The sequence below is a fragment of the Pongo abelii genome, chromosome 3, assembly GCF_028885655.2.
Source record: "Pongo abelii isolate AG06213 chromosome 3, NHGRI_mPonAbe1-v2.0_pri, whole genome shotgun sequence".
Classification (NCBI taxonomy): domain Eukaryota; kingdom Metazoa; phylum Chordata; class Mammalia; order Primates; family Hominidae; genus Pongo; species Pongo abelii.
Window position 1 is genome coordinate 125,115,780 of NC_071988.2, and position 27,790 is coordinate 125,143,569.

The 27,790-nt window shown below is 39.5% G+C and overlaps 1 pseudogene; it reads left to right on the forward strand.

The window, feature by feature from the left end:
* Positions 1–27,790, forward strand: LOC100435744 (ATP-dependent RNA helicase DDX3X-like; annotated as a pseudogene).

Consider the following 27,790-nt stretch of genomic DNA (forward strand, 5'->3'; position numbering starts at 1 on the left):
ATGAGTAAGGCTCTCAACTGCCTTGATTTCCTGGGAAACTCCTTGGAAAGCTGCCGTTATGTTTTGTTGATTGTCAAGGATGAAGGTACAACGTTGCGGTCCCAAAAGAGCAAAGGTGCCACCTTGGGCAGCAGTTAATATGTCTAGGGCCATACGGTTCTGCAGTACTTATGGTTCTGCAGTACTTCCTGGTTTGATCAACCTCATCTGTTAACAGAACGAGGGCAACTGAGGTGTTGTTCAAGGCTTGAGCATTGTGCTCCACAAGGGCAGTAACTTAAATTTCTACAATTATGACATCTGCTCCAGGGATGGTTAATGCTAAGGGGTACAGCCACCAGGGGCTCACTGCATTTGCAAAAGCCAGGAATGTTGTGCCTTCCAGTTATATGGACATCTAGACAATGTGGGGATAACACTGGCAGGCACATAAGGTCACTATGTAATGCATGGGGTTGTGCTCCTGGGCTCCAAGCCTGCTGTGTCATATTGTACTGGATGTCTACCTTGGCCTACTCCTGACTGAAGCACAGCCATTTTCCTTACAGACCTCTTTCACAGGGAAATGATGAGTATTAAATAAATTAATTCATGTAAATTGTTTAAAATTATGACTGATATGAAATAAAGATTTAATACTGTTAGCAGTGGCAGAGATCTAAGTTACCACAAATTAACAGTAGAAAATCTGTATGCCTCTGCAAGCAACTCTAGCCCTTGCCTACTCAGAAGAAAGAATTTGACTGAAGGACATGAAGCAGGAAACAAGACTGAGGCAAGTTTCAGAGCATGAGTGGAAGTTTATTTAAAAAGGCCTTAGAACAGGAAAGAAAGGAAAGTGCAGTGGAAGAGACCCAAGTGGGCACATGAAGGTTTAAGAGAGAAAGTCAAATGTCCCATTCAACCATGATCCTTGGACTTTTATAGCTTCACTTCTTTCCCAAGATTCTTCCCTTATGGTGGGCTGCCCATATGTGCAGAGCCCTCCCTACCCTTGGGAAGTGAGCATGTGCAGGTGTGTTTAGGAAGTGTACATATGCCCATCTGAAGCTTTCTTCCTTTTTCCAGTTGAGGGTACGTGGAAGATCATACTTTGCCATTTTTATCTCTTAATGTGCATGTCCAGGAAGTTTCTTCTCTCTGGGGTCTGCCTTTAATAACACTTTAATGTTAACAGGTGTGGATCATCAGAAGATCATCTCTCCCTGGTTGCTGAATTATCATTTTTAGAGAGGCAGTGTGACAATTTTCGAACATCACTTGACATTTCTAGTGGGTGGAGGGAGAGCCTTCTCCTGCCCCATTCATGTCTATTTATCTACCTATAACAATAAAATTTATTGAGGGCCTACCACAGCTTAGGGTATGTGATAGACACTAGGTATATAGTTATAAAGATACTATATGCTTAAGAACAGAGTTTAGAAGGAGAGGTACACATTGAAACAAACATAGCTGTCCCTTGGTATCCACAGGCAATTGGTTTCAGCACCCCTCATTGATACCAAAATCTGTGATGTTCAAGTGCTTTATATAAAATGGCACAGTATTTGCATATAACCTACCCACATCTTTCCATATACTTAAATCATCTTTAATTACTTATAATGTCCAATATAATGTAAATACTATGTAAATAGTTGTTATACTGTATTATTTAGGGAATAGTGACAAGAAAAAAGTCTACATGTTCAGTACAGACACAAACATCAATTTTTTCCCCAAATATTTTCATTTTACTCTGGGTTGAATCCATGTATGTGGAACTCACAGATAAGGAGGGCTGACTGTAAGTAAAATAGAACATAATATGCATTGTACTAATATTATACAGGTTATAGAGGTGGTATAAATCTGGAGGTTCTGCAAAGTCTTCCCAGAGGTGAAGTATTCCGGCTAATCTGGAACACTGGCTGGATAATGGAGAAGAGCAATCTAGGCACTGTTGCCACTGGGCAGGTGAGTTCTGTAGTGCTGTTCCTGGAGTCATTTCTCCAGGCCTGCCCAGGGACTAGTTCTCAAGGAATTTCAATAATTTGGAAAACCCAATTTATTAGATTACTTTTTGCTTAAACTATCTAGAGTAGTTTTGTGTCCGGAATTGGTGGGTTCTTGGTCTCACTGACTTCAAGAATGAAGCCACGGACCCTTGTGGTGAGTGTTACAGCTCTTAAGCTGGTGCATCTGGAGTTTGTTCCTTCTGATGTTCAGATGTGTTCGGAGTTTCTTCCTTCTGGTGGGTTCATGGTCTCGCTGGCTCGGGAGTGAAGCTGCAGACCTCCACAGTGAGTGTTACAGCTCTTAAGGTAGCGCATCTAGAGTTGTTCCTTCCTCCCGGTGGGCTCGTGGTCTGGCTGGCTTCAGGAGTGAAGCTGCAGATCTTCGCGGTGAGTGTTACAGCTCATAAAAGCAGTGTGGACCCAAAGAGTGAGCAGTAGCAAGATTTATTGCAAAGAGTGAAAGAACAAAGCTTCCACAGTGTGGAAGGGGACCCGAGCAGGTTGCCACTGCTGGCTCAGGCAGCCTGCTTTTATTCTCTTATCTGGCCCCACCCACGTCCTGCTGATTGGTAGAGCCCAGTTGTCTGTTTTGACAGGGCGCTGATTGGTGCGTTTACAATCCCTGAGCAGACAAAAAGGTTCTCCATGTCCCCACCAGATTAGTTAGATACAGAGTATGGACACAAAGGTTCTCCAAGGCCCCACCAGAGTAGCTAGATACAGAGTATCGATTGGTGCATTCACAAACCCTGAGCTAGACACAGGGTGCTGATTGGTGTGTTTACAAACCTTGAGCTAGATACAGAGTGCTGATTGGTGTATTTACAATCTCTGAGCTAGACATAAAGATTCTCCACGTCCCCACCAGACTCAGGAGCCCAGCTGGCTTCACCCAGTGGATCCCGCACTGGGGCTGCAGGTGGAGCTGCCTGCCAGTCCCGCGCCATGCGCCCGTGCTCCTCAGCCCTTGGGTGGTCGATGGGACTGGGCGCTGTGGAGCAGGGGGTGGCACTCATCGGGGAGGCTCGGGCCACACAGGAGCCCATGGAGAGGGTGGGAGGCTCAGGCATGGGGGGCTGCAGGTCCCAAGCCCTGCCCTGCAGGAAGGCAGCTAAGGCCCAGTGAGAAATTGAGTGCAGCACGGGTGGGCTGGCACTGCTGGGGGACCCAGCACATCCTCTGCAGCTGCTGGCCCAGGTGCTAAGCCCCTCATTGCCCAGGGCTGGCAGGGCCGGCCGGCTGCTCTGAGTGTGGGGCCCACCAAGCCCACGCCCATCTGGAACTCCAGCTGGCTGGCAAGCGCCGCGCACAGGCCCGTTTCCTGCTCGCGCCTCTCCCTCCATACCTCCTTGCAAGCTAAGGGAGCCAGCTCTGGCCTTGGCCAGCCCAGAAAGGGGCTCCCACAGTGCAGCGGTGGGCTGAAGGGCTCCTCAAGTGCTGCCAAAGTGGCAGCCCAGGCAGAGGAGGTGCTGAGAGTGAGCAAGGGCTGTGAGGACTGCCAGCACGCTGTCACCTCTCAATCCCCCCTCTAAACAGGACACCCCAACTGCTGTTGGGAATTTGGCCGATGACCGCTCTAGCTACTTCCTGCTGGATAGGGGTGAAGAAGCAGCCCTGCACTTGTAGTGTCCTTCACAGGGGAACTCTCTAGGCCAGGGGAAGTGCCAGCAGGTCAGTCCAGGGGTCCTCGGTAGATGTTGTTAGTTGAACTCATTTGGGGTTCAACTAACCCCAAATGAACTCAATTTCCTTACTTAGGAACTCAATTTCCTTACTTAGGAACTCAATTTCCTTACTTAGGTATGCCACTGGTTGTGGGGTTGTCCCACAAGTCTGAGTAAGGACTCCAAGAGCTATCCCAGCTCTCTCTGTGATGTATAAAGAGAAGTTCTGTCCTGTGGGAAGGCTTAAAGCTGGAGCTTGTACTAAGGCCTGCTTTAAGGTTTTGAAGGCTGTTTCTGTCTCTGGTTCCCATTTGACTAGATGAGTATTTACCCTCTGGGTTTCCTTGATTAGAGTATAGAGGGGCCTGGCTATCTTGCTGTATCCGGGGATACATAGTCAGCAAAAGCCGGTAATTCCAAGGAATCCCTGCAACCGTTTTAATGTCTTAGGGCAAGGATAAGCCAGTATAGGCTGTATTCATTCCTTGCTGAGGGCCCTGGTCCCTTTGGCTAAGATTAGGCTTAGATATTTAACCTGCTGTAGGCAAAGCTGGGCCTTCGACCTAGACACCTTGTACCCTTGATTAGCTAGAAAGTTCAAGAGATCTAGAGTAGCCTGCTGGCACAAGGCTCCCAAACTGGTAGCCAAAAGTAAATCATCTACATACTGAAGGACCACAGTGCCTGGGCTTGAGAAGTGGCCGAGATCTTGGGCCAGTGCCTGACCAAACAGATGAGGGCTATCCCTAAACCCTTGGGGCAAGACCGTCCACCTAAGTTGGGACGTGTGGTCTGTGGGATCCTCAAAAGCAAAGAGGAACTGGGAATCAGAGTGCAGGGGAATACAGAAGAAGGCATCCTTGAGGTCCAGAACCATGAACCTTTCTGCTTCCTCTGGTATTTGAGAGAGCAGGGTATAGGGGTTGGGTACAACTGGATATAGTGGAATTACTGCCTCATTAATGAGTCTAAGATCTTGCACTAGTCTCCACTGACCGTTTTGTTTTTGTACTCCTAGAATTGGGGTGTTGCAGGGACTGCTGCATTTCCTTACTAAGGCTTGAGCTTTCAAATGTTTAACAATATTCTGTAATCCTTTATGAGTTTCAGGCCTTAAGGATATTGCCTTTGATAAGGAAAAGTGGTGGGATCTTTTAGCCTGATTTGGACTGGGTGGGCATTTTTTGCCCTTCTAAGTTGTCCTTCCAATGCCCAGACTTCAGGGTTGATTCCCTCCTCAAGTAGGGGACAACAAATGGGTAACTTGTTCCCCATATTCATGTAGATAATAGCTCCAGCCTTGGCCAATATATCCCTCCCTAATAAGGGTGTTGGACTTTCGGGCATAACAAGAAAGGCATGTGAAAAGAGCAAATTCTCCCAATTACAACTGAGGAGGTGGGAGAAATACCTGGTTACAGGCTGTCCCAGGATTTCTTGGATGGTAACGGACCTTGAGGACAGTTGTCCAGGACAGATTAACACTGAGAAGGCTGTGCCAGTGTCCAGGAGGAAGTCAATTTCCTGGCCCTCAATAGTTAAACATACCCGGGGCTCAGTGAGGGTGATGACATGAGCTGGCGCTTGCCCTGGGCACCCTCAGTCCTGTTGTTGGATCATCTGGTTGGGGGCTTCTGACCCAGGGAAACTTCATCCTCTGGGGCAGTGCACCTTCCAGTGATTGCCTCGGCATAGTGGACACGGACGAGGGGGCACCTTGTTTCTCATTGGACAATCTTTTTTAAAGTGTCCTAGTAAACCACACTGATAACAAGCCCTTCCAGGTGATTGGCCTGCTTCATTTTCTGTCCTCTCTGAACCACCAAGGTTTGTTTGTCTGAGGGCCATGAATAAGGCTGCAGCCTTTCTCTGATCTCGCTTTTCCTTTTGGGCCTGTTCCTCTTGGTCCCTATTTATAGAACACCAAGGTTGCCAGGTTTAATAATGTCTCTAGATTTTGTTCAGGGCTTGCTTTTGGAGCTTTCTCCTGATATCTGCAGCTGATTGCATAATAAACTTATCTTTTAGAATCTATTGACCCTTGAGTGATTCAGGTGACATGTGAGTATATTTTCTTAAGGCCTCTCGTAGCCACTCGAGGAAGGCAGAAGGATTTTCTTCCCTTCCCTGAGTTATGGTGGACATTATTGAATAATTCATGGGCTTTTTTCTAATTCCCCTTAGTCCTTCTAGAACACAGGTCAACAGATGTTTACGACTCCAGTCCCCATGATCTGAGTCAAGGTCCCAGTGGGGATCCATATTGGGGATGGCTTGCTGACCAGTAGGGAATTTGTCCCTTTCTTCAGCTGTCATTCTATCATTTACTTGACTAAGATACCAGGTATCTCCAAACTCTCAGGCTGCAGCTAAAGCCACATTCTTTTCATTAAAGGCCAGGGTTTGATCTAACAGTAGCATGACATCTCTCCAAGCGAGGTCAAATGTTTGCCCTAGACCCTGTAGGACATCTATGTACCTATCAGGATAATCTGAAAACTTCCCCAGGTCTGCCTTGATCTGTTTCAAATCAGAGAGGGAGAAGGGGCAGGTACCCGGGTTGGACCAAATTCCCCTCCCCCTACAGCTTGAAGGGGACATAACTGATAGCCCGGGGGTTTTTGTGGTCCTTTGGAGATTTCTTTGCTTATTTCCTTCTGGGCAGGGGAGATTAGAGGAGGATTATCATTAATAGGAAGGGGAGCTATAGGGAGGCTAGGATATGGGGGTAAGCTGAGAGGTCCTCCTGTAGGATGTAAATTGTAAGCTTTGCATAGTTGTGTATTCTCCCTCTATGAAAAGAAAGTTTGGACATAAGGTATTTCACTCCATTTCCCTTCTTACAGAAAAGATCAAGCTGCAGGATGGTATTGTAATTTGTACTTACCTCAGATGGCCATTTTTCCCCATCAGAGAGAGAATATTGGGGCCAAGCCATAGTGCAGAAAAAAATGAGCTGCCTCTTTTTCAGGGTTTGTGGGTCAATTTGGTCCCAATGGCTTAGGATGCATTTCAAGGGTGATCCTGTTGATGCCTGAGTGTTTCCCATCTGAAAGACAAAACCGCCTGCGGTTTTGGTTTATTTTGTTTCTCCCCCTGCCCAAGAACCCCCAACAGTCCCTGGACCCTGCTGATCGGAATAGTTGCACTTACCGACGCAGCAGCAGAAACACTAGTTTTCCTCCCAGACCACATGGAGGACTGAGGAAGGTCGGATTTAGTGGTCCTTACTGACGCATTCTCGAAAACCGGCACACTTGCCTGTCCTCCTAGACCACAATGAGGACCGACCGAGAAAAATCAGATTTAGTGGCCCTTACCGACGCATTCTCAAAAACCTGTTAGAGTCCTCAGCATTCTCCTGTTAGTATTGGGACTTTACTTCATCCTATAAAGATGTTACTCCCCAAAAATGAAGTGGAGGGCCATACCCTGAGGGAGGGAAGGGATCTCCAGGGCTGGAAGAGTGACAGCTTTTGTCTTCACTTACATGAATAGGAAGGATACAATTTCTGAGACTCCCCATATCCTAGCTTCAAGAATAGCTTTTGTTAGGCCTATTAGTCTGAGGAGGGGTCCTAAAATTCCAGGTAGTCCCCTCTACAACGGGTCTTTGGGCAAAAATTGTGTGTTTCTGATTGGCGAGCCTGGGTACCTAAAGAAGGTAACAGAGTCCTGGAGTTTACACTAGAAATCATTCTTATAGGAGAAACTAGAAAAGCACCAGAGACAGGTAGCAATTTTTAGAAGCGGGTCTAACCTCAGAGAAGAGAGGCGAGAGGAAGTTTGTCTGGCAGGCATTAGGACCCAGAGGGCGAGGGTCAGGATAGATAGGATAGATGGGCGAGTCTCTTGGGCGACATGCTCTTGAGAGTTCTGCTCATGGCCGCAGGGTCAACCAACATGTTGTCGGGACCCTGGAGCTGCATGGCTTTCCTCTCTGTCGACCCTTGGCTCAGCCCAGAAGTACAGGAAAAGCAGAAGCTGGTTCTAGGCAAACCAACGGTCCCAACTCCGAAGAGTCGGAGATTGTTAGAGAGCCCTTTCCCAGAAAGCCTGACAGCTGTGTCTTTAGTCCCATGGCTGCGCTAGTCACTTTTAACTGGCCTACAGGTGCCTGGTATTTAGCCCCTGAATTCTAAGGAAAAATAGGACAGAATAGCAAGCGAAAGGGGTCCGATGGTACTCACTGCTTGGTGATAGGCGATTGTCTCACTGCTCGGCGATAGGCGATGGTCTCACTGCTCGGCGATTGTCTCACCGCTTGGCAATAGGTGAAAGTCCCATCTGGGTCGCCAAAATGTGTCTGGAATTGGTGGGTTATTGGTCTCACTGACTTCAAGAATGAAGCCGCGGACCCTCGCGGTGAGTGTTACAGCTCTTAAGGTGGCGCATCTGGAGTTTGTTCCTTCTGAAGTTCAGATGTGTTCGGAGTTTCTTCCTTCTGGTGGGTTGGTGGTCTCACTAGCTCAGGAGTGAAGCTGCAGACCTCCACGGTGAGTGTTACAGCTCTTAAGGTAGCACATCTGGAGTTGTTCCTTCCTCCCGGTGGGCTCGTGGTCTGGCTGGCTTCAGGAGTGAAGCTGCAAATCTTTGTGGTGAGTGCTACAGCTCATAAGAGCAGTGTGGACCCAAAGAGTGAGCAGTAGCAAGATTTATTCCAAAGAGGGAAAGAATAAAGCTTCCACAGTGTGGAAGGGGACCTGAGTGGGTTGCCACTGCTGGCTCAGGCAGCCTGCTTTTATTCTCTTATCTGGCTCCACCCACGTCCTACTGATTGGTAGAGCCCAGTGATCTGTTCTGACAGGGTGCTGATTGGTGCGTTTACAATCCCTGAGCTAGACACAAAGGTTCTCCATGTTGCCACCAGAGTAGCTAGATACAGAGTGTGGATTGATGCATTCACAAACCCTGAGCTAGACACAGGGTGCTGATTGGTGTTTTTGCAAACCTTGAGCTAGATACAGAGTGCCGATTGGTGTATTTACAATCCCTGAGCTAGACATAAAGGTTCTCCACATCCCCACCAGACTCAGGAGCCCAGCTGGCTTCACCCAGTGGATCCCGCACTGGGGCTGCAGGTGGAGCTGCCTGCTAGTCCCACACCATGTGCCCATGCTCCTCAGCCCTTGGGTGGTCGATGGGACTGGGCGCCGTGGAGCAGGGGGTGGCACTTTTTGGGGAGGCTCCGGCCGCACAGCAGCCCATGGAGAGGGTGGGAGGCTCAGGCATGGGGGGCTGCAGGTCCAGAGCCCTGCCCCACGGGAAGGCAGCTAAGGCCCAGTGAGAACTCGAGGGCAGTGCGGGTGGGCTAGCACTGCTGGGGGACTCAGTACACCCTCTGCAGCCGCTGGTCCAGGTGCTAAGCCACTCATTGCCCAGGGCCGGCAGGGCCAGCTGGCTGCTCCGAGTGTGGGCCACCAAGCCCACACCCACCCGGAACTCCAGCTGGCCTGCAAGTGCCGCACGCAGCCCTGTTTCCTGCTCGAGCCTTTCCCTCCACGCCTCCCTGCAAGCTGAGGGAGCTGGCTCTGACCTTGGCCAGCCCAGAAAGGGGCTCCCGCAGTGCAGCAGTGGGCTGAAGGGCTCCTCAAGTGCTGCCAAAGTGGGATCCCAGGCAGAGGAGGTGCCGAGAGCCAGCAAGGGCTGTGAGGACTGCCAGCATGCTGTCACCTCTCAGTTTTATGTCTTTGCAATGAAACCGTCTGTTATCTTTCTTTCCCACAAGTCTTACAAAAATCAGACCCTTGCGTGGTGGCAGGTGCCTATAGTCCCAGCTACTCGGGAGGCTGAGGCAGGAGAATGGCATGAACCTGGGAGGCAGAGCTTGCAGTGAGACGAGATCTCGCCACTGCACTCCAGCCTGGGTGACAGCAAGACTCCGTCTCAAAAAAAAAAAAAAAAAAGAAAAAATCAGATCCTTGCTTGACAACTGTTTGCTTCTAATCTTTGAAAACTGTCCACTCCTAATATACATGTAAGATAGATACTATGCCTATATATCTTAAATGCCAACTAGTTTTCTGGGTCATATTTTTAAAAATGTATTTTAAATATTCGTTACTATCTGTACATTTCAAATAATTCAACCTTATGAATTCCAACTTGCTTAAATGTAAAATATACACATTAATATCTATGATATATAATTCCTGTAAACAAAATACTTTTTATAAAAATGTTTTGAAAGCTGTAATATACTATGTAAAGTTAGACACTAAAAGTTATTCTATGATCAAATCATAGGGATTTGTTTTTCAATAAATGAATCCCATAAGTGAGTGTTCTGAGGTCACATAATTAGCATTTAGAAATGGATGCAAATGCATGTGTATTAACCTGTGGTAGGGCTAATAAATGTCTGGTGACCTAAATAGGAATTAAATTTACATCTCTATTATAGTTTCATTTTTCTCTGTATGCTAATTTGAGAATGCATATTAAGAAAAGCATCATGGTGTGGTTTTTTTTTAATGATGTGATTTTAGGTTAAATGCCATCTTAACTCTGCCAAGTGAAGTGATGAGGAAATTATACAGCCAGTTAAAGTCATTAAAGTATTTTGCATTTGTTTTTTGGTCACTTTTAACATTTTATTTTGAATTGCTAAAGTAATTGCCTTGAATTAGGGTGACTTTTTTGCTTTTGTTTCTGATATGTCATTTAGCTATTTTGTGATGTTAATTTTAAGAACATTTTTATGGCCTGAGTGATATCTTAAACCTATTTGGGTAGTTCATTTAAGGTCCTAATTGTTTTTGGCATTTTGTGATGGAGTAATCAGGACTGTATTTAAGTCCCTTGCTATTGAATATTGCAAATAATTTTAGGGCTGTAAGTGCCTTAAAGAACTTTCTTAGTAAATCTAATAAGCAGTAAATACAACTAATAATTGAGTTCAGTCTTAGATTCAGAAACATCAGTGAGATCAATATCTTTTTATCTCATTTCCAAAATTTTTATTTTTTCTCTTCCTTTCTCTAATCTGGGTAAAGACATATGCATCATTATTACCTGTGTTCATTATAATAGAAAACATACATGCACCAAGAATCAACTTTTGATGAAACTACTATTGTTTCAGCTCCCTGTCAAAACTCTTGTATTTAATCCCCTCAAAATACTTAACTGGTTAAATGATGAATTCTATTGAGGAAAAGAGTCAAACTACATAAAATATTTGAATAGATTTATTCTGAGCCAAATATGAGTGACCATGGCATGTGACACAGCCTTCAGGAGATCCTCAGAACATGTACCCAAGGTAGTCAGAGCACAGTTTGGTTTTATACATTTTAGGGAGACATGAGACATCAATCAAGTACATTTAAGATATACCTTGGTTCTGTCAAAAAAGGTGAAACAATTTGAAGTATTGCAGGGTGGGGGTTGTGCCGCAAATTTAAGGAGGCAACTTCAGGCTAAACTTGATTTAACATGACAAAGACCAGATATTTCCTTTTAATAGAAACAATTTCGTTAAAACATCAATAAAACAAAGATAAACAATCGCCACTTTATCTGCTAGTAAATGTTTGCTGCACAAAAATACACTTCCAAATAGCTCTAAAAGTAGCTTAAGGTGACAATTTATTTAGTTTTTATTGCTGCTGAGCAGTTCTATTCTAGGCTGGTCTTGGCTGGTCTCAGTTAGGCTTACTCATGCATCTGTGATCAGCTTGTGTATTGGCTAGGGCTGGCTGGTCCTGGATGGCTTCAGTCCCGTGTCTGGTTATTGCCTGAGATGAAAGAGGAGCAACTGGGCCACACATATCACCATGTGAGTTCTAAATGCAGAAATATGGCACACACCATCCTTCTTCTAAGCATTAGAAACAAACCGAATTCTTGGGAAGCCTCTGCTTGTATTGCGCTTATTAGTTACATTGGGTGAAGCAAGTCATGTGAATGATCAAGATTCAAAGGCTGGATAAACAGACTCTCTCCTTTGATGAGAAGGGAAGAATTGATAGTCATGTATGCAATCTATCTTAACATTATTCAAAACTCTTTTTGAAAAATATAATTGCTCTTCAAATTTCTATCAAGTGGTATGCCCAAAGCTGCATGATCAAAGTATCAGTAATCAAGTAGATGCCCTTAGTGGTAGGAAGCGTTTTCCCATAAGGTTAAGTTAGGAGACTTGTAGAGAGGCTGCTGTCAAAATAAGCACATTAACATGCACATCTTGAGTCATAATATAAAACTTCTTTGCAGAATTTTGGTCAAAAGTTGAGTTTTTGAAAGTTAGTGTAAGCTAGTCCACCCAACCCACTGAAAAAGAAATGATGAATTTACTGCTTGAATTGCATTTTCTTCTAGGAGAGAGGTATGCCTAAATCACATGTTATATTGGGATATAGAGCTCTTTCTCTAATATGTAATATAATTAAATTATAGAGCTCTTTCTCATATATATTTATTCAGTCTTTCTGTAACAGTTCTTGAGATCCTGCATTACAGGTTTTAGTTGAAAATTAATACCATTCCAAATTGTTCTAGTGTATGTTTGAACAAAGTGGTGATAAAAGCTTCAACAGCTGGTCATTTTCTCTACTTTCTTTCTTCCAACTGCCTCTGTTACTACCACAAAGGCAAGTTTTTTATACGTATGTTATCTGTGATCTGGTACTAGTCACAGTTGTAAAATGAATCATTTTGCCCTCTCAAACTTGGCAATATCTTTTTAAAAAATAAATAAAAAGAATTTTTGGGCTGGGCATGGTGGCTTATGCCTGTAATCCCAGCACATTGGGAGGCCAAGGTGGGCGGATTGCCTGAGGTCAAGAGTTCGTGACTAGCCTGGCTAACATGGTGAAACCCCGTTTCTACTAAAAATACAAAAAATAGCTGGGTGTGGTGGTGCATGCCTGTAGTCCCAGCTACTCAGGAGGCTGAGGCAGGAAAATCGCTTGAACCCAGGAGGCAGAGGTTGCAGTGAGCCAAGATCACACCACTGTCCTCCACTCCAGCCTGGGTTACAGAGCAAGACTCTGTCTCAAAAAAGGAAAAAAAAAAAGGACTTTTTGCTGTATGATGAAGTTGTTGCCCATGTCAATATTTCTCTGTAGTTAAAAACTTTCCTAGTTGCTCAGAATTAATAAAATCCCATTTCTTGGGATGATAATCATCTGTTCACCATTCATCTATTAATTAATTAATCAATAATAAGCTGTGATTATTTCCTCTAAGCTAAGTGCAGTGAAGGATAGCAAAATGAAATGGTATATTCACTGGACTCAAGCTGCTTATAATCCTGTTGTACATACAAGGCATAAATATAAAAGGTAAGTAAAAAACCAAAAATAAACAAAATAGACAATATATAGCAGGCGACTGCTCTTTACCCCATCACCTTCTTTGTTTTATTCTGTCTCTCTCCAGAATGACATGGTGGCCATGGCCTCTTCATAATCTCTTGTTGTGATCTATTACTGGGACAGAAGGAAGGTAATCAATACTTTCTTTATAAATAATATATCATTGAATTCTCACAACACCTTTGTGAGGTAGATGCATATTACAACATTTACCTCACTAGTAAGGAAAAATAAACCTGGAGTCATTAAGTAAACTTCTGCAGAATACATGAATTTAGATACAGATCTTAGGATCTCAAGCCTACAACTTTTACAGATTATCAAGTCTTCCTAAAATTTTACATCAAAATACTCCAGAGGACAATACCTTAATTTTTTTTGAGAGATTATGGAAGTATAGCCCAAAGAAGTCAACCATGAGCCCTTTTTTATTCTAAATTTACATCTGAGTTTTATTGTCAAGCATTACTGCTTCCCCTGTTCACAGGGAATTTCTGCACTTGTTAGTGATAAATGTCTGTTCAGAAAGAAAACTAACTTAGCTGGAAACCCTTCCAACAGTGTATCGTATATTTAAAAATTGCTAAAAGAGTAGATTTTATATCTACTCACCACAAATAAATGATAAGAATGTGAGGTATTTCATATGTTAATTAGCTCAATATAGCTATTAAAGTATACATATTTCAAAATAACATGTACACCATTACGATATACCAACATTCCTTGACTTACAATGGCTTGACCTATATTTTTCAACTTTACGATGATGTGAAAGCAAAAAACATTAAGTAGAAACCATATTTTGATTTTTGAATAAAAATCCTTTCTAATAACTTTATTAGAAAGTAGGCTATGTATTAGATGATTTTGCCTAACTGTAGACTCATGTAAGTGTTCCACGAGTGTTTAACGTAGGCTAGGTTAAGCTATGATGTTTGGTAAGCTAGGTTTATTAAGTGCATTTTTGACTTACATTATTTTCAACTTACAATAGGTTTCTTCAGATGTATCCCCATTATAAATCAGGAAGCATATGTGTGTACAGTTTTTATTTGTCGATTAAAAACACAAATAATTTTTTAAAAAACATACAAAAGGCAAATAAAAAACCCCTAAAACCTTGTACTTCAAGTCAGGAAGGCTAGACTCTGATTCTGTTTTCATCATAAATATCTGTATGACAGTGAAAACAACAAGAAAAACAACAAAAAAGAAATACCATGCAAGACCACAATAGCACAAAAGCAGGAGTGGGGTAAATGTCCATTTGTGTGTGTGTGTGTGTGTGTGTGTGTATGTGTGCTTTAAAATATAAGGCTTTATTAAGGGTTTAAACTGTCAATTTGAGACAGGATAGAAATTTTACCATGAAGGTCTTAGGGTGGCTTGTGCAAGCCCACAGAGCAAATAAAAACCACATACATCATATAAAACATCTGAATGGGGCACCAGAAAAGTCACAGTTCAGAGTGTTAGTGATTTGTAACTCCTGGGTGCAGAGTAGTGTACCTAAGGGCTCCAATTCCTGTCCTTTGCAGGTGTTCAAGTCAGGGAGTTCAGGTTCCTTGCAATCAGATTTCTGCCTCTGTGGTTGTATCTGTTTCAGCAGTCATCTGTGATTGTCGAGTTGAAATTTTGCTCTCCTCAGCCATCAGAAGTGCCTGGTTTCATCACCAAATTCAGCTTTGGGGTAAATGAAATTAAGATAAGATCTCTGTGTTCTCTAGAAATACTACATTAATAAGTCAAGGATGAATATTATAATATTTAGGCTAACCGTTAAAAGAACTGGTGATAACCATATATATTACAAGCTAATGGACCATTAACTTAGTGGGTGAAATGTAATTGCAAGGGTCCTGTACAGTATGTTCAATGATGATTTTAACCCTCTCTTCTGAAATGGGAGCAAAACAATAATTCACTATCATTATAGTTGACTCTTGAACAACGTGGAGGTTGGGGCACCAACCCCTTGCACAGTTAAAAACTGATATATGACTTTTGGCTCCCCAAAAACGTAATTGCTAATAGCCTACTGTTGACCAGAAGCTTTATTGGTAACATAAACAAGCAATTAACACATATTTTGTATGTTGTACGTACTGTAGTTCTATTCAGCATTTTGCTAGAATTCTTAGTAAAAAAAAAAAATAGCAAAAAAATTGTTTATTTTAAATGCTTTTTTAGGTGGAGTTTTTAGGATTTTCTGTATGTAAGATTATGTCATCTGCAAACAGGGCAATTTAACTTCTTCCTTTCCAATTTGGTCACCTTTTGTTTCTTTTTCTTGTCTAATTGCTCTAGGTAGGTCCTTCAGCATTGTGCTGAATAGAAATGGTGAGAGTGGGAACCCTTGTTTTGTTCTTGATCTTAGAGGAAAAGCTTTCAGCTTTTCATCATTGAGTATGATATTAGCTGAGGGCTTGTCAAAAATGGCATTTATTATTTTGTGGCCCATTCCTTCTGTACCTAATTTATTGAGAGTTTTTTTAAATCATAAAATAATGTTGAAGTTTGTCAAATAATTTTTTTCTGCATTTATTGAGATGATCATATGTTTTCTGTCTTTCATTCTGTCAATTGGTTCACCACATTTATTAATTTGTGATGCTGAACCATCCTTGCATACCACTTAATCATGGTGTATGATCATTTAAGTATGCTGTTGAATTTGCTTTGATAATATTTTGTTGAGAGTCTTTTGCATTTATGTTCATTAGGGATTTTGGCCTGTAATTTCTTTTATTGTAGCATCTTAATCTGGTTTTGATATTCAGGATATAAAATTAATACAAAAAATCAGTTGCATAGCTATACACTAACAATGAACTATTTGAAAAAGAAGTTAAGAAAATGATCTCATTTACAAACACATGAAAAAGAATAAAATACTTAAAAGTAAATTTAGTGAAGAAGCTGAAAGGTCTGTACACTGAAAGCTATAAGATATTGATACAAGAAATTGAAGAAGACACAAATAAATGGAAATATATTTAATCTTCATGAATAAGAAGAGTTAATATTATTAAAATGTCCATATTACCCAAGGTGATCTACAAATCAATGCAATTCTTATCAATATTCCAATGGCATTTTTCACAGAAATAGAAATACAATCCTTAACTCCACATGGAACCACAAAAGATTCCAAATAGCCAAAGCAATCTTGTAAAAGAAGAGCAAAGCTGCAGGCATTCCACTCCCAATTTTCAAACTATATTACTAAGCTATAGTAATCAAAACAGTATCGTTCTGGCTTAAAAGCAGACACATAAACTAATGGAACAGAAAGGACAGCTCAGAAATAACCCCATGCATATATGGTCTACTAATCTTTAACAGGGGTGCCAAAAGTCCACAACAAAGAAAGGAAACTCTCTTAAATAAAGGACACAGAAAAATCTGAATTATCAACATGCAAAAGAATAAAATTGAAACTTTATCTTATAGCATACACAAAAATCAACTCAAAATATATAAAAGATCTAAATATAAGACCTGAAACCAAAAAACTCCTAGAATATGGGAAAAAAGCCTTCTGGCATTGGTCTTATTAATGATTCTTTTAATATAATATCCAAAATACAGATATCAAAAGCAAAAGTAAACTAGTGAGACTACATCAAAATAACAAGCTTCTGCATGACAAAGAAAACAATAAAATAAAAAGGCAACTTATAGAAAATATTTGCAAACTATGTATCTTATAGGGATTAATCTCCAAAATGTATAAGGAACTCACACAACTCAAGAAAACAAACAACCTTGTAAAAAATCAGCATAGGATAATGAACAGACATTTTTCCAAAGCATACAAATGGCCAACACGTATACAAAAAGATGCTCAACATAATTAATCGTCAGAAAAATTAAAATGAGAAATGCAATTAGATATCATCTTACGCCTATTGGATGGCTAATATAAAAATGTCAGGAGATAACAAGTGTTGGCAAAGGTGTGGAGAAAAGGGAACCTTCATATATTTGAGTACGAGTGCAAATTAGTACAGCTATTATGGAAAGCAGTATGGAGGTTCCTTAAAAAATTAAAAATAGAACTATTATATAATTTAGAAATCCCACTTCTGTGTTTATATTTAAAATAAATTAAATCAGTATCTTGAAGATATATTTACACCCTCATGTTTATTACAGCCTTATCTACAATAGCTAATATATGGAAACAACCGAAGTGTTCATCATTGAATGTATGGATCAAGAAAATGTGGTATATACCAGGGGATATTGTTCAGTCATAAAAAGGAAGAAAATTCTGCTATTTGTGACAATATAGATGAACCTGCAAGACATTGTGTTAAGTGAAATTAGCCAGGCACAGAAAGGCAAATTTTGAATGATTTCACTTATACTTGGAATCTATGAAAGTCTAACTTGTAGAAACAGAGAGTGGCATGGTTGTTGTCTGGGGCTGGCAAGTGAGGAAAAATGGGAGAAGTTTATTAAAGGTATAAGCTTTTCATTATAAGATAATTAAGTTTTAGGGATCTCTTGTACAACATGAGTACTCATGGATGCATTAATTTGATTGGGACAATCAGTGCATAATGTATATGTATATGAAATCATCGTGTTGTACAACTTCAATATATACAATCTTTATTTGTCAATTAGATATTTTAAGATAAATAAATAAGACATGGAGAAAGAAAAAAAGCAAGAGAAAAATGAAATGTTAAAGAATTGGAAAGGAAGAAATGAAATTGTCACAATTTGCAGATGACTGATGCTGTTTGTAGAATACCCTAAAGAATCTATGGACATATTTTCAGAACATATGAGTGAAGAAGCAAGTCATCCAGATTCAAGATCAACATACACATATCAATTGTGTTTCTCTATATACCAGAGGAGACAGGATAAAATTTAAAATTCATATCATCAATATAGCATCTGAAATGGAGTATTATGAATAATTTAATTACTTCTACACAGAAAACGTATCAGCCATTATTGGGGAGAATAGGAGAAAACCTAAGTAAATGGACATATATATAGTGGTTGTAAATTAAAAACTCAATATTGTTCAGATGTCAACTTTGCTCAAATTTATTCTTACATCCAATGCAATCTCATTCAAAGTTGATCAGATTTACTTGTTGAAAATGCAAAGCTAATTCAAAACTTTGTAGAACTCAGAATAGTCAAGACAATCTTTACGAGGAAAAAGAAAAGAGTTGGAAGAGTTTCACTAACACATTAGTACTTTACTATACAGTTACAGTAATCAAGACATTGTGATAATGAAACACAAACAAACAGACCGATGTAATAAAATAGCATCCAGAAAAATACCTGCACATCTTAATACTGCCACCTGATTTAAAATAAAATGCCACTTCAATTCAGTAGGAGAAAAGCTGGTCTTTTAAATAAATGATGTTCAAGCAATTAAATATGTGCAAAAAATGAATCTTGATACCTATCTCACATTATACACAGAGATTATTTTGTACAGAATGTAGATCTACATGTCAAAAGTAAAACAAGGAATATTCTAAAAGAAACCCAAGGAGAATATCTTTATGGGTTTTGGATAGGCAATTGTTTATTTTGAGGACACACTACTAACCATAAAGGAAAAGATTGGTAAATTGTAGTACATTAAAATTGAGAACTATTGTTCATCAAAAGATATCACTCAAATGTCAGAAAATTCAGGTGACATAGTGGAAGACTATACTTAAATGTATATAACTGATAAAGCATTCATACTTAAAACATATATAAAAAATTCTACATATCAATTAGAAGAAATAAGTAATCCAATTTTTAAAAAATGAGCAAAAATCTTAAGTGCTCATAAAAGAATAGCTCCAAATGGCCAATAAACATCTAAAAGGTGCTCAACTTTGATCATCAAATGCAATAGGTGTAGTAAGTGTTTTAAAAAGTGAGTAACCTTATACAATAAGTGTTTTAAAAAGTGATCAACCTTAAGGTGCAATACTTGTTTTAAAAGGTGAGCAACTTTAAAAGGTGCTCAGCTTTGGTCATCAGTAAAATACAAATTTAAATAACAATATAATTTTTTACACACCTGATAAGATGGCTAACATAGAAAATTACAGCAATACAAAAGTAATTGAAGATGTGGAGCCAATGGAATCTCATATGGTGTTAGTGGAAGTGTAAATTATTGAAACCACTTTTGAAAACTGGCAATACCTACTAAAGCTGAACATGCATATTTCCTACAACTCTATGACCTATGCATCTAAAACCTAGTATAAGACTATTTCATAGCATCACTGTTGGTAATAGCTCACATTAAAAACACCTCAATTCCCATCACCATAGTTAAAAGTATGGCATATACATACAGTGGAGTACTATATATCATTAAACTAACGTAAAAATTTCAGATCTCACACAGAAAAGGAAGTTCAAAGCAGTTGCTTTTAAATGTTAAAGTCTTGAGTCCAATGTTGAATTTTATTTTTGATGATAAGTTGTTGGACTTGACATACTCTTATAACCTAAAATCATCAAGCACTTTCTATTGTCATATATTATATGTTATACATTGGGGATAGCGTAAAGGGGAATAATTTTGGAGAAAAATGCTCAATACCTATTTCTGATAAATGTTTTATTTAAGTGTTATACACAAGTCCATGGAGAAAATCATGTTTCATAATAAAATTTTCTTCTTCTTGTTAACAAAAGTTTATTAGATACATGTTATTGAATGTAAATGCGTTAAATGCCACAATTAAAAGGCACAGAGTAGCAAGCTGGATAAAGAACCAATACCCAATTGTATGCTGTCTTCAGAAGACCCATCTCACATGTAATGACACCCATAGGCTTAAAATAAAGAGATGAAGGAAAATCTCCAAACAAATGGAAAACAGAAAAAAACCAGGGGTCACAATCCTAATTTCAGAAAAAAGAGGCTTTAAGCCAACGGAGATCAAAAAGGATACAAAAGGGCATTACATAATGGTAAAGGGTTCAATTCAACAAGAAGATCTAACTATCCTAAATGTATGTGCACCCAACATAGGAACATCCAGATTCATAAAGCAGTTTCTTAGAGACCTTCAAAGAGACTTAGACTCCCACGCAATACTAGTGGGAGACTTCAACACCCCACTGACTAGACAGATCATCAAGGCAGAAAATTAACAAAGACATTCAGGACCTTAACTCAGCACTGGATCAAATGGACCTGATAGACACCTATAGAACTCTCCACTCCAAAACAGCAGAATATACATTCTTCATTCATCAATATACATTCATCACCACATGGCACGTACTCTAAAATTGACCACACAACCAGACATAGAACAATCCTCAGCAAATAAAAAAGAACTAATATACCAACCATTCTTTTGGACCACAGTGCAATAATATTAGAAATCAAGACTAAGAAAATTGCTCAAAACCATACAATTACATGGAAATTAAAAACCTGCTCCTGAATGACTTTTCGATAAATAATGAAATTAAGGCAGAAATTAAGAAGTTCCCTGAAACTAATGAGAACAAATATAAAACATACCAGAATCTCTGGGACACAGCTGAGACAGTGGTAAGAGGGAAATTTGTAGCACTAAATGCACCCACCTGAAAGTTAGAAAGATCTCAATTTAACAACTTAACATCACAAATAAAAGAACTAGAGAACCAAGAGCAAACCAATCCCAAAGCTAGCAGGAGACAAGAAATAACCAAAATCAGAGCTGAACTGAAAGAGATTGAGATGTGAAAAACCATTCAAAAGATCAATAAATTCAGGAGTTGGTGTTTGAAAACAATAATAAAATAGGCCACTAGCTAGACTAATAAAAAAGAAAAGAGATAAAATCCAAATAAACACAATTAGAAATGACAAAGGGGATATTATCACTGACCACACAGAAATACAAATAACTGTCAGAGACTATTATTTTCCAAAAATGTAAAATGTATAGCATTTGTATAACAGCTCAAAAGCGTAAGGCAAGTTAAATTCTGTTTCAGCTTTTAAAAATTGCATATTAAGTTGGTTTACTGCGATTCCAAGCACCTTGACATGAGGAATGGTACCATGACTTTCGTATATTTCTACACACTTGTAGTGAGCCTTCAGCCTAGTTTGAGAGATATGCTTTAAAATAGCCAATAAGATTACAACTTAGTCAAATAAATTGTGAAGACTTTATCTCTTACATGCTTCTTATTTATAGATTTTTTTTTTGCTATTATTTAACAAATAGATTTTGAACTAGATGCTGAAAAGGAAGTTATACAATTTCTGTTCAATCTTTTTTTTTTAAAAAAGCTGTCTAGCAATTAAGTGATCTGAGTGAATTTGAGTTGATGATTCTAATTTTACTTTTCTCTTCTGTGTTGTCTCCTGATTTTTTTGAGAAGCCAACTGAATGGTTTGATAGTAGTTTATATTATTATGTAGGTAGTATATTCCAGGAGATGTTTAGAAATTTAAAACTCATTATATCTAGTTTAATTCCTAATATCTCCACAAAATAGCTAATGGGATTTGAATAATGGCCCATATAAATCGTAAATTTATGCTTTAATTATTGCATTACTTTGTTTAATTCATTCATTTGTTCTTTTAGCCATTATATATTAATTTCCCATTATGTGCCTAGCATGGCTGTAGATACTGATATTGCAGTGGTGAATAAGCCAATCAAGGCACTGACTCTCCTGTTTCCAGCCTGGTAGAGGGCAAAAATATCAAGTAAATGAGTAAGTAAATAAACAGATAACAGATGGCAATAAATGTATGAAGAAGATTAAAAGGTGATATGATATAGATAAGGACATACAGCTAAGAGGAGCTCTTGTTTTAACTGAGATCTGAATGATAATAATTAACTAGCCATAACGAGGTAAGAAGAAGGCTCTTTTGAGGAAGAAAACACAGCTAGTGTAAAAAGCCAAAGATGAGAATCAGTTTATCCTGTTCTAGGGAAACGAGAAGTTGAATGTGCTTGAAATGAGGGTGATGTGGAGCATAAGGCAAGATAAGTTAAGGAGGCAGGCAGAATTAAATAATTTAAGACTTTATAAGTCAGGGAAAGAATTCATATCTTAAGTGTAATGGAAAACTACTAGAGTTTTAAAAAATGTCTTTTATGTAAACAATGAATTGTTCATGGTAAAAGTAAAGGCTGAGAGTTCAGTTAGGGTGTCTCTGTAGCAATTCTGATGAGAGAGAACATTAGGTAAACATAGAAGGTAATGCAGATGGAGAGAAGCAGATAGTTTGGGATTATGGTTTTGAGGCAGAGTTGAAAAGGCTTTCAGATTGATTAGATGTGGGTAAGAGAGAAAGATAAGAAAGAATTTATCTGCTTAAACAGCTTATTGAATGATAGCACCACGTATTAAGATGCAGATCAGAGGAAAAATTAGTTTTGGGGGTTTTATGACCACTTCCTATTCATCCCATCGGTGAAGGAAGAATCTCATGCCCAAAATTGTAGGAGATGTTCAAGCACACAACACCTGACACTGGACAGATGAGATCATCCAGCCACAACACACTGCATGCTGTAAAGGGCCACACAGGTGTTGCACTCAGGAGCTGAGTGAACTGGGCTGTAGGAGGCAGGCTTTGTTAGTAATGGGAGGGTGAGATGTCCCCTGGTTCCTGCAGAAGGATTGGACTGCCTTGCTTGAGTAGTTGTATGGGTTGGCCGGGAGATGAAACCTGTTAGGTTGAGGACACGGTAGAATGCAACAGCTGACAGAAGAACTAGGTGGGCAGAGAACCTTCCCTACTGAGTAGGGGCATATCTGGCGACAGCAAGAGAACTCACAGATAGGCCTTTCGGGCCCTGTGAAGTTAAAAAATGTCAAGGCAGCACTTGAAATTTTAGGTCTTACCCTACGTCGGGGAAATTAAGGTCCCTTTGGCCATGTTACATTTTAGATGACTGTGTAAAGACTGCATCGAAGCGGAGACATCATGTTGTATATGTAAGTCTGAAACCGTGAGAGATCAGAATTGGAGGTAAAGATTTAGGAGATAAGGACATTTAACATCATGGGACTGAGTAGAAGAATGTGTAGATAGAGAAGAGAAAAGGGTTGAGCTTTAGATGCATTTCAACACTGAGAGTTGGAGCAGAGGAAAGCGAGCATCAAGGAGACTTGGAAGAGTAGCCATTGAGGTAGGAAGAAAACCAAGAAGGTGAAGTGTTATGAGCCGAGAGAAGCATTCCAAGAAGGAAGTGATTATTTCTGACAAATGCTGCTGAGTTGTCATGGAAGGTAAGTAATCATCAGACCTACAACATGATAACCTTGACAAGAGAGTCTCTGTAGAGTTGTGGGAAATTGGATGTTCTTGGTAGGTACTTATTTATAGTTAGTTGAAACTAGTGGTGTCTGCTGGTCTGTGGCCTCTAGTTACTGTTTCCTGTTAATCGCACTATGTAAAAAATAATCTCCTATGGAATCAAAGGCAAACTGATAAGCTCAGAATTCCATAGAAAATTGGCCTCATCTCCCTTTCACAGGTCAATGTAAGATTTTGTGAGCTGTTTTCTATCCAATAGTGCAATTGCTTATGGTCATAGGCAGGAGTATAACAAGCACCCCATGACCCTGCCTTTCTGTCATGGCACATTCCATGATTGGTTATACTGGGGCCCTGCTAACCTACTTTTAGTTTCACAAACAAGACAAGCTCCCATCTCAGAGCACTGGCACATACTTTTCTCTCTGTCTAGAAACATAATCTCTTTTCTTCTGGATAATCTCAACTTTAGGATCACCTTAGGTTTCTTCTTAAGTGTCCCTTTCTTAGGAAAGTCTCCCTGGTCTCATAAATTGGCTTATGTTTCCCTGCAATGCACTCTTATCCTGATTTTTCCTTTTACAACTCTTCAGTGCATCTGCATTCCATGTTCATGTAATTATCTGAGTACTATCTCCTTTACTCGACTATAAATTCTATGAAGTCATCTTCTCAGTATATTCTTCATGGTATTTCTGGTGCTTGGCACAAGCCCTGGTGTAAAGGGAGAGAACAATAAATTATAAAAATAAAATAATAATAAATACCAGAGGGTTTTTTCTGAGGGAGGTGGCAGTTTATTAATTCTTTTTTTCTTCTTTTTTATTTTTATTTTTGTTACAGATGAAAACATTTACTTCGGAATGTTTACTACTGTTCGATTCTATTTTTCCTTTGATTTTCTCTTCTCAGTCATAAGCGGAAATGGAAGGGATTCATTCAAAGGTAGGGATAAGGACAAAATCCATTTCAATTAAAAAATTACCTTATGTATAGGATAAGATCATTGAAATGGAAATTATTCTGTTTAAAGTATTAGTATTGCTTAACTTATTTGCTTCTGTGCTCAACTTCACTGTTTAAAAAAACCTCATTGAACATCAAACTGTAATATCTACATAAAAATAGTTTTATTTCAGGAAAGCTACACTAGTTTATATATAGTTTCATAGCAAAATTTTATCTACTTTTGTTGTTATTTTTGCACTGCGTATACTTTAAAAATATTAATGACTAACAAACATGGGAAGATATTTTGTCAATGGAATAATGCTTCTGAGTTCTTTTTGTCATTCCGTGGTCTTGAGTATCAGTAATTACTTACCAGCAGTAGACAATGTTCTGAGACAGGGGATTGTCTACACTCCATACATAATCTTCATTTCAACTGTGCCCCTCACTCTGAACTTCGGTGTCACTCAGTTCTTTATATCTTCCCTCCCTGTACCTCAAGCCCTTTATCTCTCCACTCATACTTGACCCTTATTGTTTCCCACATTTCCCTCTCTGAACTGAAGTGGTAAGTCGCAGACATGAACTGAGCACATTGCTTTAAAAATTGTGGTAATAAAACAAAGCTGAATATTTCATCAAAAGCCTTCCTGAAATAAAAATGACTGCATTAGTATTGCTGGGTCAAAATGTTATGTACTAGCTTGTGTATATAGTAGAAATTAAAAAAAATTTTTTTTTTCATTGCTAATAATGATTCAGGAAACACACTGCACACCAAGTTTGATCTGATGTGTTACAGTTAGGAAAGGCTTTGATCATTTGTAATCAGATTAGTGTCCAGTCAAATGGCTTTGATGGCTGGCTGAGAGAACCTGAGAAGAATGCGAGGAAGACATGAGAATGTCTTTATTTGTGTGAATCTAAATTGATATTATAAAAGGTAACTGGCTCTGCCTTGCAGAAGAAATTTTTCGGTTGGCATTGTCAAATCTCAAGATAATTTTATTGGTGCCTAATGATATACCATTAGCTTTCTTAACTTCGAAAGTTATTTAGCAGTTAGTGGAAAAAAAATTGTGTATTACTTAGGCTTCCTTGTTCCTGCATACTCTGTTCTCTGTGCTTGCCTTTTTTCTCCTCTTCAGATAATCTGTATTTATTCTTTAGGATTCAGCTCAAGCATCTCTTTGTGAAAATTATGCCCTGTTTATCTCTTCTTTCCTCACAATTCTTTGAGATAGGCAGAGGTCCTCTCCCCAACCTGCTCTCATGGCACTCTCTCTCTCTATATATATATTCTTTGATAATTTATTATATTGTAGTGAAATCATTTGTTCACAAATGTAACTGGAGGTTAATTTGCATTTTGATGGTTCAACAAGATAGATTCATCAAGGATAGATGCAATATTAATCAAGTCTGTCAGGCATAGATTAGAATTTTTATCCAAGGAACAAGATATAAAAAATAAATAAATGAAAATGACTATATAATAATACTTATTCTTTCATATGTTCTCAAATTTGTCTTTCCATGTAGGAAGACAGTATACTAGTTAGTATTCTGATATTTTCTCCAGTTTCTTGGGAACTTTGTTAATATTGCTTAACTATCTTAATTTGGAATCAATACTGGGACACCCTAAGGCTTAGAATAAGAACCAGGACTGGGGTTAATTGATCATGGTAACCAGGCTTCATACAATGTCTAAGCATTCATCTGATCAGCCTCTTCTCTGAAAACACTATGTGCTTTAAAACACATAGAGGTGGGCCAGGTGGTTGCTCACGCTTGTAATCCCAGCACTTTGGGAGGCCGAGGCAGGTGGATCACGAGGTCAGGAGATCGAGACTATCCTGGCTAACACGGTGAAACCCTGTCTCTACTAAAAATATAAAAAATTAGCCGGACATGGTGGTGGGCGCCTGTAGTCCCAGCTACTCAGGACGCTGAGGAAAGAGAATGGCGTGAACCCGGGAGGCAGAGCTTGCAGTGAGCCAAGATCACGCCATTGCACTCCAGCCTGGGTGACAGAGCAAGACTCCATCTCAAAAACAAAACAACAACAACAAAAAAACACTTATAGGTAGTAGTTCATCTACTTCAAAACTACTACACAAAATGCATAATATCTACGCTTTAAAGATTAAAACTTCAGAATGCAAAACAATTATTTGTTTCCTAGGGTTATTATGACAGTCATAGATGGATAAACATAGCATTTACTTCAAGTTCATGTGGCTGCATCTCAGAAACTACTAGTTAAAGCCATGGGTAGGTTCTAGAGTCAAACTACCTGGATGCAAAGCTTAGTTTCATGAGTAGCAAATTGTAGTTTGGGCAAGATGCTTAAAATTTCTGTTCTAATTTCTTCATTTATAAGATTGGGATAATACTCTAATTCATTAAGTTGTGTTTAATAAGCCATGTATGACTTTTAAAATACTGACTAAATGCTTAAGTTGGTAATATGAGGTGTGAGGCTGATTAAAGATAATAAATTATATTTGACAAAGTAAATGTTAACTTTTAACAACTCTTACTAAACTGAACATAGTTGTTTTGCCTTCTTTCACATATTTTCTGTTAAAGACAGATAAAATAGAGCCACAGTTCTTTCATGAGAGGGCCTTCGCGGTGAAACAAACATATTAGCTCAGCAGTGGAAGACTCCTGGGTACTCTTCAGGGATAAGTCATGTGGTGATTGAAAACGTGCTTGGGCTGGACCAGCAGTTTGCTGGCCTAGACCTGGCCTATTCGGACAATCAGATTGGGGGAAGTACAGCCAGCAAAGGGCGCTCTATCCCTCTTCGTTAAGGAACAGAGCAGCTACTAAGGATTCTACCATAAAGACAGTTTAGGGTGGTGCTCTAGCAAAGATAAGGATGCCTACAGCAGTTTTGAATCTCCTGATGCTTCAAGCACTAAGTCTAGCTTCTTCAGAGATCATGGAAGTGGATCAAGGGGAAGGTTTGATAATCGTGGATGGAGTGATTATGATGGCACTGGCAGCCATGGTGACAGAAGCGGCTTTGGCAAATTAGCATGTGGTGAAAACAGTCACTGGTGTGACAAATAAGATGAAGATGATTAGTCCAAACCATTCCCACCAAGTGAATGCTTGGAACAGGAACTCTTTTCTGGAGGCAACACTGGGATTAATTTTGAGAAATACGATGCCATTCTAGTTGAGGCAACAGACAACAATTGTCCTCCACATATTGAAAGTTTCAGTGATGTTGAGATGGGAGAAACTATCATGGGAAACATGGAGGTTATTATACTAGCCTGACTCCAGTGCAAAAGCATGCTCTTACTATTATAAAAGAGAAAAGAGACTTGATGGCTTGTGCCCAAACAGGGTCTGGAAAACTGCGGCATTTCTCTTGCCCATGTTGAGTCAGATGTATTCAGATGGTCCAAAGGAGGCTTTGAGGGCCATGAAGGAAAATTAAAGGTGAGGACGCAGCAAACAATACCCAATCTTCTTGGTATTAGCACCAAGAAGAGAATTGGCAATACAGATCAATGAGAAAGCAAGAAAATTTTCATACTGATCTAG